Below are 6,000 nucleotides of genomic sequence, written 5' to 3' on the forward strand. Positions count from 1 at the left end.
TTTGAAACCGGTTGGCAGAGATGAAGGGACTAAGGAAAGAAAAAGTTTCAGAGACCCAAAAAAAATCATAGCTGAGGAACTTAAATTCTTTGGAATCAAAGAAGAGAACAGGTTTCAGTATTTCAAACTCAAATTTCCTTTACTCAGTGACCCCAGCCAACAGAGGACACTTTGTTCCTGCCAGTCAAGAGAAAGACATCAATAAAATGCCTGGATGTCCAATAAACCAAGGAGACTGCCTACCTGGAAGGCGACACATTCCCATGTCCAAGCTGATTCTTTTGATACCCCCTCACATCCATGTGAGAGTGTCTTAGTCAGCTCGGGCCGCTATAACAAAATACCATAGGCTGGGTGGCTTACACTTAGAATTTATATCTCGCAGTTCTGGAGGCTGGGAAGTCCAAGATCAAAGTGCTGGCAGATTCATTTCTTGGTGAGGGCCCTTTCCTGGCTTGCAGACTTCTCCCTGTGTCTTCACATGGACACAGAGAGGGAGCTCCAGTCTCTTCCTCTTCTTATACGGACACTAACCCATCATGGGGGTCCCATCCTCATGATCTCATCTAAACCTAATTATCTCCCAAAAGCCCCACCTCCAAATACCATCAGGGGTTAGTGCTTCAACATATGAATTTTGCGGGGGTGGGGGATGAGAAGGAACACAAACGTTCAGTCTACAACAGGGAGGCACTACCACGTTGGTGCGATGCAGCTATAGAACTGGGTGGCAAATACCCTTCCCACCTTCAAGGTGCAGACCAAGACCCTGCAAAGGACCCACCTCCCCATTTGAAGCTTTGTCCATCTTCCTTTTATGAAACCCCTTATTCCTCTGTTAAAAATTTTACAGCACTTACTTTTGCCATCCTTGTTTAGTTCCTAGCACAAGCTGGTTTGGATTAGTTATATTCCATGGCCCCAACTGGAACTTTACGTCAATAACAGTGGTGATATGATGAGGACAGCAGCTGACATTGATTTGGCCTGTCTTATGTGCCAGTGCTTTGCATGCATCATATTGTATAACTTTCACAATAAACCTATGAGGTAGGTATTATTAGTGCCCTTTTACAAATGAGAAAACTGAGGCTCAGAGAGGCATATTCACCAGGTTAATAAGTGGCAGAGCTGGGTCTCAATCCATTGGCCTTCCGAGCCTGAGCTCTTAACCAGTGCACTGTCATATGAGCCCTTCCTTATGCACATGGTGGGCCCCCCTCAAATGCCTGTGGAGGATGGTAATGTAAAATTTCATTTCAATGCTCCTGGGATCAAAGAAAGCCTAAAATTTTGAGCATCAACTTTTTTCTTACTGGGTGTAAAACTTATATTTCCAGCCTCTAGAATGTATTAACACTTGCCCCCTCCCCCCTTTTTAAACTAAGGTCTTTCTCCATCACTTATAACTAGATTCAGTTGTGTACCTTCCCTGAGCCTGTGTCATTCTGTTTGCTGCAATGAGTGATTGATAGCTTAAATTTTTAGTGTATTAAACACCAGACTGGTGGGAAATTTTACTTATCCCATTTGTTGTTCTTAAAAAAAAAAATCTAAGACTGATGAGATACAGGGAGAAAAGTCAGGCTTCCATGGAACTGAGTTTCCCAGGGCCCCCAGTAGGTAGCTGGACTCGGGGCAGGAAGTGAACCCAGAGCATATGAAGAGCTCCAAGGGAAAAGAGTGCAGAAACCCAGTTAAAATGCTCAAGGGGTCTGGGAATGGCTCCTGCTATAACAATCCTTGGGGTAAGGGTTGGACATCCATCAATCAGAGAAAGAGAACAGGGCCTGGGATCTTGATTAGCTCATGGGTCTCCTGCCTACAAAGATGGAACTGGTAATACTGATGCTTCTCTTCTAAGTAAATATGCTGTCAAATTGAGGGGCAAATCTGGTCGGGTACCTTGGGTGCCTTTGAGGAAAGTACCACAGAAAAGTTCTTTTCGAAAAGGACATTGCCTCACTCCATCACCAGAAAGTATTCTTTCCCTAATAGTGTGATTGATGAACAGAATCACTTTCAAATCACGATGGATCCATGTCATTCAGATGAGCCATTTGTCTGGGGTTCCAAATGGAAAAGAGGACCAATCCCCCAGAATTCCTCAAACACCAGGTGCACTTACACCGGCCAGACTTGCCTGAAAAAGAGAACAGAGTGATGCTGCTCGGTGAATCCCCCAGGCTTCACATTCCAAAAATGTCCCATTAAGTGAGTCCGAGCAGTTGCTTCTGAAATCATAAATTCCAAAAGACAATGAGCGTTGCAATCACAAGGGGTAACAGAAGCCAAACACATTAGGAACATGTTCCTTGAGCAAATAGCATAATTCCGGACACGCGGGAACACATGGTTTGCTTCAAACATGTTTCATTTTGTCATCGCACTGAGTGCACAGTATTTCTCTTTGGGTGCAAGAGTGATTGATTTCGCTGGGAGAATTGTTTGTAAGAACATGAAAGTTGCCAAAGCAAACACGTTGGAGGGAAGTGTGGAGAAGGGGAGTTAAAGTATTTGGAGTAGATCTGGGTTTGGGAAGTTCATGCAGAGGTGAGACAGTGCGATGTAGAACAAATAAAAACATTCTGCACACTTCATCTACATAAATTATGTTCAGAAATTCACTCTGCGTAGACATTAGCTGTGTAGCTACAACTCTCCCTAGTGTGCCTCTAGAATGTGGGCACAAAGCCAATTTTTAAGTGAATGATTTGTAACTTTTCCTCTCCATAAATTAATCTATTAATATTTAGATCATCCTGATTTTAATCCACAAAAGTCATGTAGTCACTGTAAAAAAAAAAACAAAAACCCTATAATCTATTTGTCTTTCATGATAAAATTCTATTACCAGCTTGTATTAATAGATTGTCTAAAGATATGTTGACAAAATGAAAAACATTAAGAATAGTTCCTTTGATCTGTTTCTCTACCATGGAAAAAAAAAAAAAAGAAAAGCCTAAAACTCTACCTAAATAATACACAGCAGCGTTTACAATCATGTGAGTTTGAAATGTTCCTTTTGGTCATTTACTTTACATGTAAATTTTATGTTAGAAATGAGAAATTTCTTAGCTCTTACCTGCCTATAGGTATTAGCTTCTAAAAGGTATACATTTGTTATAAAATTCTCGTGATTCTTAGATGCTTAAATGTGGTTACACCACAAACTAACAGATGGAATTTTTGTTTACTCCATTAGCAATTTTTTCATATAGCAATCCTTAGAGTGCAAAAAGAAAACTTCTGAAAATTAACAATAAACTATCTGAATAAATATTCTCATTTAAAGATGATACTCAAAGTACAAAATAAATAAAACTGAGAGAATAGAGACTTTTTAACTGACTGTACAGTACCAGCATAGCTGGTAGGTTTTCATCACTCATGCTAAGGTACAGTCTCTCTCTGCCTCCTACCGTTGTTCTACTGCCCATCTAGTACTTCATGGAAGGGCAGGAGGTCACTTGTATTAGTTATCTATTGCTGCATAACAAATTACCCCCAAACTTAGCAGTTTAAGGCAACAACATTTATTATCTCAGAGTTTCTGGGGGTCAGGACTCTGAGCACAGCTTAACTGGATCCTCTGGCTCTGGGTCAATCACATGGCTGCAGTCAGATCTCGTGACATGACTGGGAAGGATCTGCTTCCTAGCTCACTGACATGGTTCAGGATGTCAGGATTGGCGGGATTCATTTCCTTGCTAATTGGTGGACTGATGCCTCAGTTCCTCCAGGGCTGTTAGCTGGTGGCCTCCCTAGGTTCCTTCCCACATGGGCCTCTGTGTCGAGCGTCTCACATGTCAGCTGGCTGCATCAGAGTGAGCAAGTAGACGGGCAACAGAGGGGACCAGCAAGATGGAAGACACAGTCGCTCATATCCTGAGCGTGGAAGTAACATCCCATCACTTTTGCTTTATTCTCTTTGATGGAAGCAAGTCACTACGACCAGCTCACACTCAAGGGGAGGGAGTTACATCCTTGGGAGCCATGTCAGAAGCTGCCTACATATCCCTGATGACTGTTAGGGGTATACTTCCCTGGCATCCCAGGTCCTACTTTATACTCTAGGACAGTAATTCTCACAGTGTGATTCCTGAACCAGCAGCATCACTTGGGAACTTGTTACAATTGCACATTCTCAGGCCCAATTCAGACCTACTGAATCAGAAACTTTGGGAATGGGGCCTAGCATGCCGACAAGCTTGCCAGGTGATTCTGAGCATGCTAAGGTTTGAGAAGCATCACCTTCAGAGCAAAGGGAGCAGAGCTGATTGGACATCCCAGTTTCTCCCTTACAAGACCAAGACCTCAATCATGGAAAGGTCTACCCACGTCATCAGCATACTTCTGACTGCTGGTGGTTGGTAATGATGATGATTTGCAACATAAACCAAGAGGCATCTCACAACGGTACCTCGTATAGCATATCTGGAAGAGATTTTTGGTTTTTCTTTACCTTGGATTTAAGTTTTTCAGCTTAGTGGACCTCGACCTAACCCCACAGGCTGGTACTTTGTAGGTTTGGGGACCAAAGGGAACTATATTGCTTGAACAGAGCTTCAAAACAGCTAATCAACAGGAAAAAATTCATCCAGTCATCTACATGCCAGATTGTTCACATACTTTGATTCTCTAAGCAATTTCTTCTTAAATTCTGTACCTGCTCTTAAAAAAAAAAAAAAGTTGTTAATGGCCACAAGTGTGCTCCTAAAGTGTGAAGTGGCTAAGAAAACTAATTCTATATATGAAGTCCTTCCAGTAGGAATGCAAACTCTGAAGTGAGTTGGCATCATAGCCACAGAATGCTGTGGAAAATTCTCCACTCCTCTCCAATTATGTCCTTCTGGTCTCTTTACCATCCTCTCAAACTCATCTTTGGGAGGCCTCCATGATGTTGCTGAAATACAGATTCTGAGGTTGAAAGATCTGGGTTCAAATCTAAGCTCTGCTACTTCGTACCTGTGTGGCCTTAAGCAAGTTACTTAACCACTCTGAGCCTTTATTTCCTAATGTAAGACAGGCCAAACCTCTATCTCATCAGGTTTGATGGATAAATTAAAAGTGATATGATGCAAAAAGTTCCCAGTACATGGCAGGTGAATAATAAATGTTATTATCCCCTCCCTGTCCTTTGCATTCCCCCTAGTTCTTTTTTTTTTTTTTTTAGTAAATTTATTTATTTATTTATTTTATTTTTGGCTGTGTTGGGTCTTCGTTTCTGTGCGAGGGCTTTCTCCAGTTGCGGTGAGCGGGGACCACTCTTCATCACGATGCGCGGGCCTCTCACTGTCGCAGCCTCTCCCGTTGCAGGGCACAGGCTCCAGATGCGCAGGCTCAGTAGTTGTGGCTCACGGGCTTGGTCACTCCGCGGCATGTGGGATCCTCCCAGACCAGGGCTCGAACCCGTGTCCCCTGCATTGGCAGGCAGATTCTCAACCACTGCGCCACCAGGGAAGCCCTCCCCCTAGTTCTTAATATAACACCTTGTACATCTTAGCTCTTCAATAAATGCTAGAGAATCCAGAGCTGTGTCCTCAGCAGCTGGGCATTTTCAGAAAGTAGACAGTAGAGCACACGATATAGCCAACTTCTTATCCTTCTTAATACACACACACGCACACACACACATATATATATAAAGAACATATTCTATATCCTTCTTAATATCTCATGAGGTGGATTCTCCCAAAGAATCACCCTCCTTGATTACATGATGTATTAAATTTGTTAATCTGAATAGTGAATTCAACAGCCCTATGTGATTCTATTGGTGATGGTGTCTTGTCCCCTAGAGCACAACAATAATGTATCTAACGATATCTCAGTGCAGTAATCCCTAAGACCTCAACTGCCCCTTGACACGGAGGTCATAAATATGGAAAATGAATTCCACTGTTGTAACTTGACACCTCTTTCCCAGATTTCTGTGGATATAAATGATAGTTTCCCCATACTATATTTACTTTAATTTTGAAGAGTGTGGCCCTACTT

Source organism: Balaenoptera borealis, assembly GCF_965194805.1.
Source record: "Balaenoptera borealis genome assembly, chromosome: 2".
Classification (NCBI taxonomy): Eukaryota; Metazoa; Chordata; class Mammalia; order Artiodactyla; family Balaenopteridae; genus Balaenoptera; species Balaenoptera borealis.